At 38.1% G+C, this 14,245-nt stretch overlaps 1 protein-coding gene across 4 annotated transcripts in view; it reads right to left on the reverse strand.

Annotated features, from left to right (window-relative positions):
* The window catches only part of LOC128863106 (uncharacterized), a 61,956-nt gene extending 48,807 nt beyond the window's left edge, over positions 1 to 13,149 (reverse strand). The window contains exon 1 of one of the 4 annotated variants that reach the window (XM_054102053.1): positions 11,990 to 13,149. The gene's annotated coding sequence lies outside the window, so the exon portion shown is untranslated. Of the gene's footprint in view, positions 1 to 7,625; positions 8,427 to 11,989 lie in introns of those variants that run through there. The other 3 variants (XM_054102054.1, XM_054102050.1, XM_054102051.1) reach the window with 3 other exon arrangements.
* Positions 13,150 to 14,245: the final 1,096 nt, after the last annotated feature.

The raw sequence follows: 14,245 nt of genomic DNA on the forward strand, positions 1-14,245 counted from the left end.
AATAAAAGGTGCTTAAGCAAGCTTTAATAAAACAAATAAAATAAAATTTAATTGGTGTTGCCACCTATTTTTTGAAAACTAAAAATTTTTTTATAAAAATATATTAGCTTATTAATTTTTTAAAATATGTATATCAGTATAAAGTTAAAATATAGAATATTGAAAAAAAAACGTTGCCATCTAATTTTAAATACCAATTTAAACTAAAACAATATTAGTTAGAGAATTGTTTACGGATATGGAACAAACTGTGTTGAAAGGAATAAAAAAAGCTTTAACGGAAATTCTTTGTGTGTGATGTTGCCACCTAATTGTTAAGGCGAATGTGGCGAATATGGCTATAGATGAATCAAGCATAGGTGTGTGGGTATCGCACACATTTTTACATGCCCCATTAAAACTACTCACTTCATACCCCTCTCCCTCTCGACCAAACCTGTCGAAATGATGTCGTTAGATGAGTTAGACAAAGACGGCCGGTAACTACATCGCACTGACAGGATTTAGTAAGCTGCTAGAACAACAACAACAACAACATGAAAATCGAACCTCTATATCGAAAGAGAAGAATATGACATCAAGTTTAACGTAAGCGCATCTAAGTGTATGTTGCTCAGCGTCCGGTGTGTTTTACGTGAGTACCTCCCGCCGACAGGCTGACTCAACGGTGTTCAAAAGCACAACGGATCAAATCAATGCGTTGATCACCGCCACAAAAACGCAAAAGCATTTTAACGAGACCAATTGGCAGTGCGGAATGGACACACTAACTACCTTGGTGGGGTTCGAAGCCTATCTAAACCTCTGCCGTACTAAGGGTCCGGCGACCGGTTGCAATGCAACTCCACATCGAGCCAAAAAGGTTCTACCCGCATTTGGGTGTTAAACCACAACCACCACGATACTCCCCGGGGGGCTTACCTCAAGAACAGGTCGGAGTAAGCTTCGAGGGCTCCTGTTCCCCGTGGTACTAGATATAAGTTGAACTTCCATACAGCTCTGGACTGGTGGCCATATCCCAAATTCCACAACAGCACACACAAGCTAAAAACTAATCAACTGAACGCCTAAAAATTCCATAAGGCCAGATATTAAAATAAGGATAGAAATAGCACATAGTACAAAAAAGTCCTTACCAGTCATGACTTCAACTTAAAGCCTAAAATGCGCTTTGCCAAATGTTATGTTTGGTAAATATTGTTGTACGCAGTGAGAACAGGGACGCTAAGGACAGCAGATTAGAACAGGCTAGAAGCATTTGAAATGTGGCTCTTCAGACGAATATTGAAAATTCCCTGGACTGATTATGTTTCTTACAATGAAGTATTATTTCGAATACGAGACCAAGAACTTCTAAAAACTATTAAACAGTGTACCTTGGCCATATTATGAGAAATCCGAAGTATCATCACTTACAACTTATTTTTGAAGGAAAAATAGAAGCTAATCGTGGCATTGGGAGAAAAAATGTTTTGAATGCAAATCGTCATATATACGTGGTGGGATCTGAGACCAACTTTTTTAGCCCGGAGCCCATTCTGCCACTCCCTTCTGCAGCCATCAAAGCCACGGTTAGCAAATGGGTTACTACAACTCTGAAGCGAGCTTGGTAGGCTGAGAGAGGCTGCAGATGGACTAAACTGATGTTACCTGTAATGTCCGACCGACTGTCGCAAATCCTTCAGTCATTAAGCAGAAGGGACTGCAGACGGTTGGTTGGTAGGCATCTCAGACAGGATGCTTTGCCCAGCATGTGGAGGGGAAGATGAGCTAACGGACCACTTTCTGTGCGTCTGTCTCACCTTCGCTCGAATCAGGCTCGAGGTCTTTGGCACTGATGTGTTAAGAAGCGACCACCTTGGCTCCTTGGCACCACAAGATCTGCTCAGATTTCTTTGTAGGTCGGGTAGATTTAAAGAAAATTAAAAGTGAATCCGAGTGCAATGGACTTAATTGTGTCTGAGCGCTGTACTTGCTAGTTATCCTGACAAAAAAAACGTCACTGGACTGGTACGAGAGGATTTGGAGAGCTATGCAATGTTGTAAGACAGAGAGATGTATTTATGTTTATTTGTTTTAGAAAGGGAATCTGTATGAGTGCTTATAATTCGGAATCGAATAGGCATAATAAAGAAGAAGAATACCCAATCAGGAAATGTAATTTATGTTTGAAATTTAAAATTAATTGAGAAATGTAATTATTTTTTATTATTTTTATAAAAGCAATTTCGATTCTGATCAATAGTCAGTGCGCCTATTACCCCTGGATGTGAGAGCGCACGCAAATTATATACACCACATTCCACATTATTAAACACAATTCTTACATTTGTCAGGCTTAACAGGTTGTTGAGGTAACATCATTTGGTTTCCCTTAAAAATCACTCAATTTATAAGTACATAGTGTATGAAAACATTTGAAATACGCACAAAATCAACGAGCCAACTTCATGCCATCACATACACACACACACATACATTAGCATTAACATTAACTATAATATAAACCCAGCACACATATGCAAATGTAGTCATTTGAACATTTAATGAGGTCCTTGCGCGCTCATGCAAATTTATTCCGAAGCTTATATTCATCACACAAGTGCCTATCCACATGTGTATGTATGTATGTTTACGTACGTCCATGTGTGTGGGTGTGTGTGCAGACATACCTTATATGCAGACTAAAAATTTGTTTTGGTGCGCCGATTGTCGATTTGACCCAAAAATGCCATTACATGACTTAGTGCCTGCTGAGGCCGCCGTTGTGGCTGTGACTGCGGCTGAGGCTGTGCCACTCACACTGGCTACTACTGCTACCGCTGCCATTGCCGCCAGTGCTATTGAAGTTGTGGTTGCTTGGCTTATGGTTTCTGCCTGTTGGCAGTTAACAGTTAGTAGTTAGTTAGTTGTCGCTGTCCCAATGTCCTTGCGGTTGCCACCATGTACACACACACATAAGCTTATACATATGCGTTGGTACAATACCGAGAGAGAGGGTTTTGTTGCTATATGAAACTTGTCACAGAGCTGGTGTGCTAACAGGCATGCGTGTGCGTGCGTCCACCAGCTAACATAGAGATGCCGTTTCGGTTGAATTAAATTTTTTTCGAAATAAATTACAGCATAGAATAGGGCGTCCTATGACGGTAAATCATTTTAAATTTAACGCCTTATTGTGTGTTATGAGCGAAATTTAGTCATGGAAAATTAGACGAAGGAGAGAGACAAGGAGAGTTTTACGCAGATAGCTCGAAAATATCAGTGATTTTTCGATAACCCTGAGTCATTTTCTCTCCATGGTCTGAGTGGTCCGATTACGTGCGAATTTTTGTATCAATTGGGTCCAATGGTGATAGATTACAAGGCTTTTGACTTTCCGAAGCAAAATTGTTGGAGTAACTTCAACTGCCACGTATTTGGGTGCTCGGCAGCAGAATTCTGTATTCACACACTTATCTAATCAGTCGTTGTTTAGGCGAAATAACATGAGCGAGGGATTTATTGATTTTTTCGTATATCACCAATACAATCTCAGCTCAGCCAAACACCTAACAGAAGTGTATGCCCCAATTTACTTATATTTCTTATTTTAATGCCAGTTTTTTCATGAACAAATCGCCATCACAACCCCAGTGACGTAAGCAAATCAGCTGACTCCGTCAAAATCATTGAGAGCCGATTAACGGTCTGATGTTAGCCACATCTCTGCATTCTGTACATTGTGGATGAGATCAGCCAAACCCTGAAGATAAATGTCCGTGTTCGTGTAGCTTGGCCTGATTAAAATGTCTCTGAATTCTAAATCTAAGCTAATATCTGATCTAAAGCGTATCTTGGAGAGCTTGAGAGAAAGATTCTGCCTCCTTCTCAGGTGGAGAAGACTTGGTTCACTTGGTGTGTCCAACTGGCGGCGGTAAGCACGTGAAAGAAACGACTGGCGCGCTTTGTTAAACTCGGTCACAATCGCGTAAGCGGTTATTGCGCCAATCAAGAAGAAGAAGAAGTTTAGCTCGAGCCTGGTCTACGGTCTCAGCCGTAAGATCCTAAAGGTAACTTCAGAATAATGTCGAAATATCAACCAAATAAATAAAGTAATATAAAATTGTGTGTTTCATCTAATTTCCGGCGTTGAGCACAACTTAATGTTAATAATATTTACAGTTTGGTGGCCAAAAACTAAATAAACAATATCTTAAAAATCATTAATTGAATGTCTTGCGGTCTTCAACTCAACCGGAATTCGGAATTGTCAGAATTTCATTAAGAAAACACATAAAAAAAATTAAAAAATAACCTACGCACAGCCGAATTGTAGACACGCACGAACTCATTTGGCTACGGCGGCCGCCACATACGGAAGTAAAATTAGCTCGCCCACGTGACATTACCCTATGACGTTGGTGCACTTTTCTGCACCTGCAATTTAACCTCACGCAGCAACGGAATATATTAGTTCTTCCTATACGTTCTGTTTCTGTTCGTAAGCCATGTTTCTTGTCTTTCGAAGGAAATTTTGAAATATGAAAAAGCTTTAATTAGTTAGCAATCTCAAGGACTATCGGTATGCCGGATATATAGGATAAGGATAAGGAGTTTAACAGTTCGCGAATTGTGGCACTTCATTACATGGAATTCATCATCGACTTGGTAATTTATACTAAATGCGACACTCATAGATAATATAACTCAGCATTCTTTCAATAAAATGTAAGCTATAATAATTTCTCAGACCGAGGCTCTTCTTCACTTTAATTTTGTCAACGCATGGAAGATCGCAAATTCCCGCACCGTCACCACTGCAGGCCCTCTCAACACATATTTTCACCTATTGGCTCATATACCACTCTGTTAGTTTACTGTCCTCGTGAAACTTGAGCTCTTTGTCAGCACTCTCCCCTCCCGCTATTAAGTTTTACAATGCTTTCTGTCGCACGCAGCTTGATCTAGTAAGCTATAAGACTTTTGATGAGACGAGAGCTGTTCAGGCTACAAAGCAAACATCAAATTTGCGCTCCGTAACGTACTAGGTCGGTATTACCAGTTACAGAAGATGTCACAAGGCCTAATGGTCGTCTGATCTTACTTTCACTTACAAAGAATTTCGTCTACGCCAGTGCTATCAGCTTTTGTTTTTCAGATGACAATAAACAAAAGGATAGGACAATCTTCCTCTTTAATATGCTAGATGTTCGCCCCGTACTCTTCATTGTACAGTCCTTAACACGTATGATGTGGCTTCAGTAAAAAAGGAAGATCTCATCCGAACTATCTTGCAACATTTTATTAGAAGTTTTGTAACTCCTGATTAGTATGGCTCCGCGCTAGCTATGTTCTGGGAAAGTTGTTTTTAACGCACACGATAATATTATATGTAGGCCTACCTGCTAAAAGACAGACCCTTCACTTAGCCCACTGCTTTCGGTGTATAGACACAAACCCTGCTGAGATCTTAAGTTAAATGTACCTAAATGACAAAAAAGTCACAATTTGTTCGCCGTCAAGACGCACACGCCAAATAGGAAGATGAGCTCGGCCAAACACCCAAAATGCCCATGAAAAACTTTTCTAAACTTTATAGAACTTCTGTGAACAGAGCCTTTTTCGTTGACGCTGAGTAATACATATGCATGCATTAGTGTTGAGATGACTTCTGCCGGCTTAAAACCCTTACGTTAGAAGTCTCTTACTATGCCCACCTCAGTGCAAACGGAAAACAACACCTAAAGTCTGGACAGTCAAACTATCAGATGCAGCCGCTCTTAGAGTTTTTGAAAGGAAAGTATTTTGCAAAATTTTTGGTCCTGCTCACGAAAATGACCGTTACTACACTCGAATGAACCAATGAGTGATTAACCAGCTACAGCTACATGAGTTTTATGGAGATTTTGACATAGTAAAACGAGTGACGTTGCAGCGACTAGGTGTCTGGTTCATGTCGTCCGTATGGAAGGAACTGCTGCGGCGAAGAAGGTGTTTGAGACGGTAATTGGCAGTCGACGCAGAAGAGGACATCCTCGTGTTCAATGGAAGGATCAAATAGAAGATGACATAGCTTCTCTTCGCTTAAGAAATTTGATAAGGTATGCGGAAAACAGAGTCACCTGGGGACGCATTATTCGGTAACGGATTGTTACGGCCAATAAGTAAGTAAGTAAACAACTGGGCGGAGGTAACGCATTTACTTTTGGACCCAATTGGTAAGTAAGAAAAGTCAGTAAAGTATGTAAAGTAAGTGAAGTAAATAAAGTAAGTAAAGTCAGTAAAGTAAGTAAGGTAAGTGAAGTAAATAAAGTGAGTAAATTAAAGTAAGAAAAGTCAGTAAAGTAAGTAAAGTAAGAAAAATCAGTAAAGTCAGTAAAGTAACTTAAGTAAGCAAAGTCAATAAAGTAAGTGAAGTAAGTAACGCAAGTAAAGCAAGTAATGTAAGCAAATTAAGTAAAGTAAATAAAAGTAAATTTCTTTGGCGGAAGGTGTTTAAAAAGGGATATTTGCATTAGTATTGAATTTTTTCTTACTTTGCGGAGTTAAGCAAAAATTTGAAAATAAAGTACGTAAGCGAGACTCATATTGAATTGTGCAGTAACCTATAATGTTCGACAAAAAAGATACAGTTACTCGAAGAGTGAACACAGATTGTGCACTTAAAGGGGGCGTAAATAACTTTAGTTTAATAAATCTTTTTCGTTTTTTCTTTGTCCAAGTTTTTTTGGAGCGCCAAAAATTTACAGCCGTGGCAACGCTGGTGCCAACCGCGCACTACTGACAGTGCTGCAGGCTGTGTAGACAAACGCTTCTTACCAGATCGAGTAACATCAACAAACTCCAACCCCGTTCTTTCGGCCTGCTAGACTCCTTCAAACCCAAATACATCCACATCCATATACTGCTTGCCAGCCCTCCAGCCACCACCCAGCCTTATTGTCTGCCTTCTGCAGTTATGTATGCACGTATGTGTGTATAATAGATGCTGCCTTGCTGCCTGCTGTGCTAGGCCATGATTAACGGCCCCCAACGAGCCGAGAGCAGTGGTACGCGTCGAACGACCGAATTGTGTCTCTATTGCAAGGCGGAAATGGCAACAGCAACAGCAACGGCAACGGCAACGCTACACACAACATACAAAAGCAAAAACAACTACATTGTATCGAATGGAAAGTGGCAAATGGCTAATGGCAACTGTAACGGTAACAACGGCGGGTGCTTTAACTTTAACAGAAACCGCCACAGCGGGAAAATGGCAACGAGCCAGAGCATAAGCACAAACAACAGAAGTCGCAGCGGCAGCGGCAATGGCGCAGTGGCTGCTTCGGAACGAGTAAATGTGCGTACATACACACGTTGAGCAAAAACAAAAACAAAAAACAAAAAAAAAATATTGCGAGAAAATGTGTAGCATCTTTTTGGGCGTTGATGCCCTTTCACTTTTTGCACGCATTTTTCTCATTTTGATGCTGTGGGGAATTTTCCAGTATCCACTCATATTACATTTTTTAAGAGCTAACAAAATAAGTGTTGTATTGAATAGTGTATATGGTGTGTGCGTAAATGTGTGTATGTGTGGGTGCTTCGTTTTGACTTTTTCGCATCAAATATAGAGATCTGGGTTTTTATTAGCAACCTACTAATATTGAGTGCATTGTTGCTGTTTTTTTTGCATGTCATACTACATTTATGGTCTTTGTATTTTCACCTCTTTACTTCCAACTCATTAACGCCAATATCAGCTTCGTTATTTTCGCCATTTGTATGTCAGTCACTTTGTTTTCGCATTTTTGCACAATTATTGCCGTATTGCCAAATTCATTTTACAGCATTTTTTTTTGCCGCAATTAAAGCCACATTTTTCCACTATTTTTACAAACACTTTGAACAAATAATTTCGCAGACTTTTTTTTATAATAAATTTGTTTGCTTACAGTTCAGGTTCCGTTTTTTTTCTTAACTTTTTTTACCGTTCTCGTCTTAATTTTCCATTCAATTCACTTGGTAAACTTTTCCATTTCTTACTTTGTTTGCCTTGCCTTGTTTTCGAAAACAAATTTACTTAAATTTAACTTTTAACTTTTCTTTACTCTCTTTTTTCTTTCTTATTTGTGCTCAGCTTTTTCCACTTTTTCTGCTTGTTACTTGCACATCAAATGTTTCAATGTAGCAAAGTTAAATAGAAAATCGCAGCATCACCATTTTCCGTGTCGGCGCGACCAAGCGTTCGTCTTCTCTAATTGCGTTAAGATTTGTTCGCTTACAAGGATTTCGATTGAATCGTGGTTGCCGCCGACGCCGATGCCGTCGCCACCACCACCATTGCCTCTGCGCTGTAATTGTGCTCCCACTTATGCTTCCTCTTCTTCTCCTTTTTTATGCTCTCCTTTTATAGTGCTCTTCCTGCGCTATGCCTGCTCCTGCTCCTGATACTGGTGCAATTTTAGTTAATTTTTTTGTTGTTATTGTCATTTTCACAATTCTCGTCTCATGGAATATGGAGATAATGGGACGGAGCAGGACAAAGTTAATTCAGAAAAATTAAAAAAAAAATTAAATAATATAAAATAACATAAAATGAGAAGTGGAATAAAATAATTAATAACAAACAAAAAAATAAAATTAAAAAAATAAGATAAAATAAAATTAACAAAGAAAATAAAATACGTTAAAATAAAATAATTTATAATATAATAAAGTATACAAATTTAGTGCACAAAATAGTCGATTGGCAATTAAAGGTCTAACTTATATTGGCTTCACGGAATAATAAATCTTCCACTGGATGTGCCTAAGCATCTATTAAAAAACTTGAAGAACTATGACTGACAACACCTTTTAGAAGACATGCAGAAGTCGACCATACTGGACATATGTGCAATAGTTCGAAGATTTTTAAATATTGAAGCAATAGCAATCGCATGGGCGTAGAACTTGGACTACGGTCCAGTAGAGCACAATTGTATCCGGGATGTGTAATCTCCGGCAGTAGCCGAGATGGATTAAGCTCAAATAAAAAAATAAGGTAAAATTAAATAATTTATAATTTTAAATTTCGAAATGTCAATAAATTCGCAGAAATAATCGAAGTTGATCGGTATGTTAGTAGTCGTAGCATCACCCAAGAGCTGAAGATCAACTATAAAAGTTTTAAGCCATTTGCGCAAAAATTTTATCATTTATACTGATAGGTTTTCTTTTGGACCATACCGAACTTAAGTGAGTGATGTAATTATAAGGCCACCAAACCAAATGAAAAGTTTTGACTATATTTGTTTTTTTGTTGTTGTTGGTTTTTTTCAAATTAATTTCAATCCTTTTTTTGTTTTAAATGTATTTTATTCTATAGCAAAAGTCACATATGGTAAATCCTAGTTTCAAACCTTCTGTAAAATTTTTAAACCCTCATTCAATTTCCACCAAAATTTCACACATTTTTTTCAGATTCTTTAGAAAAATTTTGATACGGAAAGGACCGGCAGATAAATTATACAGGAAAGGGGTGGCCTTCTTAGTTATGGACCCAGAACGGTTTTGTGGGCTAGGAAAGGGTGGCTTCTATTTATTCAGGAAGTAGAGTAAAGACAAAGAAGATCATCCTGGGACAATCTATTGCAATACTATAAATCAATGATAGGTAGTTTTAGGCTAAGCCGATTTAAAGAATGGATCAAATTAAATAAGAATAATTTTAGAATCATCACAGAAATTCTAGCAGGACATTGTAGACAGAACTATCATCTTACAAAACCGGGAATATAGTCTGACGCATAAGAGGCACAAATCCCTGGCTAAACATATTTTACCAGAGGAGGAAACACAATTCAATAAACTAGAATAAATACTAAAATTGAAGAAGTCAGAGAAATATTCTGAATCTATGAAGGGAGCACAATAAATTGGAAAAATAGTTACTCAATGGATTCGTATTATATGGTCAAATAGTGTTCGTAGAAAATAAAGTTATGTAGTACAAATTTTCCCGGTCTTATAAGGTATATGGAGTACTGATCTCTCTATATGGAGCCGTCTCTGATGGTGACAAGTGAGTTGAAGCGCAGAATACAGTTCCTGCTTGTCTAGCAATGTTTCGCAAGCTTTAGTAGATTTCTGATCCTTTGATCTGTGTAGAATCTTTCAATGGGTTGAAGAACGCAGAATCGAGGCAACTTAGCCGTTATCTGAAAATTGCGAAGCAGTGATACGGAAGAAGCTCAAGGATGCTCCTAATATTACTTTCGTTACAAGATATGTGTGTTTCCCTCTGCACCAATGATATTTTTGTCACATGAGAAGGTTTAGGAAAGTGTCACCCCAGAAAAAGGAAAGTACCCCAGCCACCCTAGTCTATAATCTGCTTTTCGGAATGTTATCAAATAGTTGCTGGTTTTTGTGTTTCTATGTTTTTGCTCTGCTTTTAGACAGCTGATAGTGGTGGATGTTTTTAACAATTTTTCCATCTATACCTGTAAAACTTTTGCTAATTCATTAAACATATAATTTTGCTCGTCCAAAAAACCTTCACCTTTAAATTTAAAAAACAAGGAATTTGGCACTTCCAAAATTTCAAAGATTCATATAAACCTACAATATGAACCAACTTCCGATAGCAAATTGACATACGTGACTTAAAAGTTTTCAAGCCATATTTTACCAGTACAGAAATTTCTGAGTTATCAAATTCTACGCCAAACTAATTACTTTGAGTATCCCCCAGAACCGAACGAAGAAAGAACTTTACGATAAGACCGACCCGTCAACATGTCACAATTCTTTGTGGGTTGTATATATTTTAGATATCAATTTTTTAAACGGGAAAATAAAATTTGTTTTGTTAGCAAAAAAATTAAAAAATAAACTCTAACATACGAGTAGCTTAACAAAAAAGTCTAGTCAATGGAATTAATTATTAAATTAATAAAACTTGTTCGTTATACAGCTTGGATGTTTAATAATAATGCGGATTTTCAAAGCACATTTATTAAAGGTGATGGCATTAGACCAACAAAAATGTCTTGTACGTTTGAATGTCACGGCAAAGTATTGGAAAAGTAACAAAAAATTAATTCGCCTTGCTTTATTCTGTGCTGACATCCACATGGGCAAGAAAAACTAAACAAATAAGCTGATTTACCAACATCGCCTTTAATAGATTCGCCTTGGGATTTTCTCTACACATAAAAAAAAAAAAAATTCTACAAAAAAAACAAGTTTTGCGTTTAAAAAAAAAATTAATAATAATAATGTGCACTTGCACTTTCATGTATATGATTTTTTTATGTGATTTTTTACTAAATAAGAACCAAAATATTTCGATTGATGATAATAATAAAAAAATTATAAAAAATTATAAATCTTCCCATAGGGTGATTAATTTTGCACCACCTTGTATATATAAACTTTCGCCGATACCTTTTGTTTAGGTGTTGTTTGGTCGAGCTTATCTTCTTATTTGTGGTGTGCATTTTGTTGCTTTTCCATAAGTGGAGGGACCTACAGTTTTGTGCCACCTCCGAACGACAGATAATTTTTTAGGAAGAGTTTTTCATGGCAGAAATACACTCGGCGCTTTGTCATTACTCACCGAAGGGCGACCACTATTATACAAATTTTTTCTTTTGTTTGGTCATTCACGCTCGGGGTTTCAAGCCCGGTCTCTACCGATTGGTAGACACACACCAACTCATTCGGCTACGGCGACCGCCTAAATATATTAAATACTTATTCAAAATGAGGTGATCCATTTGAAATATTAAAATATTTACTTGTTTTGTAAAAAAATACCTAAAATAATAAAAATAAAATCACCAAGTTCAGTATCGACAGTGGCAACATTGCGTATTTGCCAACAGAAGCGGTTTATGTAAAAAGTAAAACCATCTTCTAAAATAGAATATATTGTATCAAGGGTCGAACTTTACCCTACCCCTTATACTAAAACTAAGTTTCTTTTACTTTGCACCTCTGCAAATTAATTAACTATGCTTTTTCACTTATCACTTACCGTCCAAGTTACACAGTGCACCACCAGCTGTTAAGTGATTTCGTCGTTGTATGAGTGAAAGGTTTAAACTTCGGTCGCTTTTGTGTGGCTACGTGTTCCAAGGGCTGTTATCCTTTGTCGGGATATCTCATTGTTGTTCCATGAGTACACGAGTACAACGGCGTTGCCCGTGAGAGTGTGTGTCGTGAGCGTTTTCGTTTTTTGTTGTTTTATTGTTTGTATGGCTGGTAAGTGCGTTTCTCAGGTTTAGTCTAAAGCCCGTTGACTGGCTGCTGGGTCGGTTGGTTGGTTGGTTGGTTAGATGGATGGATGGATGGATATGAGTGGCTAGTAAGCTGCCTAGCTGCCTAGCTACCTTGCTGCCTGGGCGCTATGCTGTGTGTATCACGCTTGTCTGCTTTGTGGCATCGTCAACACAATCGTTGTCGGTTGGAAATCGTTGTCGCTGTTCACAATCACTGTTTGGCGCACACTCAGTATGTGGCTATTGCTGTGGCTGTCGCTGTGGGTATTCTTCTCTCCAAACGCATTGTTCTCTGACACTGCTGCTGCTATGTTGTTTTTATACTACAAAATAACGAAATTATATTGCGCTGCGCGTTGCTACAGCTTTCGATATTTTGTTTTAATTTCTGCTTTTGTTTTTGCTGTAGTTTTTTGTTTTAGTTTCTTTGCTTTGTTTTTGTTTCTGTCGTCGTCATCGGCTGCTGGCTGCTCTCATCATGACCCTATGTTAAGCGCTCCCTGTAACTGTTTGTGTTATTGTTGTACTCGCTGTTTACTTTCAATGAGTGTCTGAAGTGTAAATTTTTTTAAATTGCCTTGAAGCTTCTGAACTTTTTGACACTCCATCCCCATACACCCCTGAAATGTAACCGTTCAGCCGTTACGAGTACGCCCAACCATCTTCCACAGTGCATTGTTGTGATGCTGATTTTTTTTCTTGCTTTCATTTCGTCCACTCCCCGAGAGTCGCTTTCAATTTCCTACGAATATTTTTTGTGTGCTGGTGTATCTGGAATTTTGGTCCACTCACGTAACAGCTGGCGACTGGCGTCTAGAGGCTGTTGGCTGTTGGCGGCCGCTATTCGCCTCAGCACTTCAAAGCCTCGTGCTTGTTCGTTTGCAATCATTACCACTTGCCTTCCCCTCCCCTTGGCCATCGCGATGGTGTCGGCTGCTTAATAGTCTTACTGTCACCACCATCAGCCGGAGTGCTACTATTGCTTCGGGGCTATTTCTGATTTCTGTATGGAGTGGAGCGTGCTTGCCTTACTCCAGCATCGTTCGTTTGTCTCTTTGTCTGCGGAGACGCGATGACTATGCTGTTAAAGCATTTCGATCACACATTTTTTATTGGTACTAAGAATTTTTGCTTCGCTATTTTATACTTTTTGTTTTTGCTGCCAAGCAAAATCATGCAAAAATAATTAAAGCCAGTATTTGCTCTCACGTGAGCGCATCAAATCAATTGTTTACTCGTGGTATCAACAACAATACTATGACGAACCGAATAGCCGTTGGTCTCGTGAGTCAACATCAGCTCCGGGTAGAACGGTGGGAGAAATGATCAATTTGACACGAATTAACTAATTTTCATATGCAGCCATTAGTGATTTTTTATAACTAATTCATATTTTTCTCGATTTAAATTTTTTTTTTGATTTTAGTATTCGCATAATATAAAATTATGAAGTTCAACAACTGCCAAGGCATAGTTCTTAAAAACAATTCTCGGCCTTTTTACAGTGCAAACTGATTCTAAGGAGCTGCTTGACAGCTCAGTACTAGCTACCTTCGATTAACCACTTCTTCACTCGCTAGAGAAGTCATCTGTGCCCCAAACAAAAAAAATTGTGTGTTAATGATATTCCAGCTACTTTTTGTTTAGCTTTAGCTCATAAGAGACTGCCATTAAGTGTATTTTTGTATTATATTTGCTTACCGAATTGAATCGCTTACTGTTTATTTGTATATTTTAGCTATGTTTTGTCTCGTGTTCTTTTCTTTGATCACAATAATTCGCTTAAAATTTTTTGTTTGAGAACTGCCAAATAAATAAATCAGTGCTGTCAAATCGTATGGAACGTTGAATTCAAAATAAACATTTTTGTTTTGTTCACTATTCATTAGGTAGGTAAATCCAGACTTAAGTTCAGGCTGTCGGACGACTGTAGTCTGTTTTGCTCATAGGCTGCTCACTTGTGTAATAACTATCACAGAAGTAAATATCTTCTCCACGGTACTGAGCTCGAT

The sequence above is a fragment of the Anastrepha ludens genome, chromosome 5, assembly GCF_028408465.1.
Source record: "Anastrepha ludens isolate Willacy chromosome 5, idAnaLude1.1, whole genome shotgun sequence".
NCBI classification, from domain to species: Eukaryota; Metazoa; Arthropoda; class Insecta; order Diptera; family Tephritidae; genus Anastrepha; species Anastrepha ludens.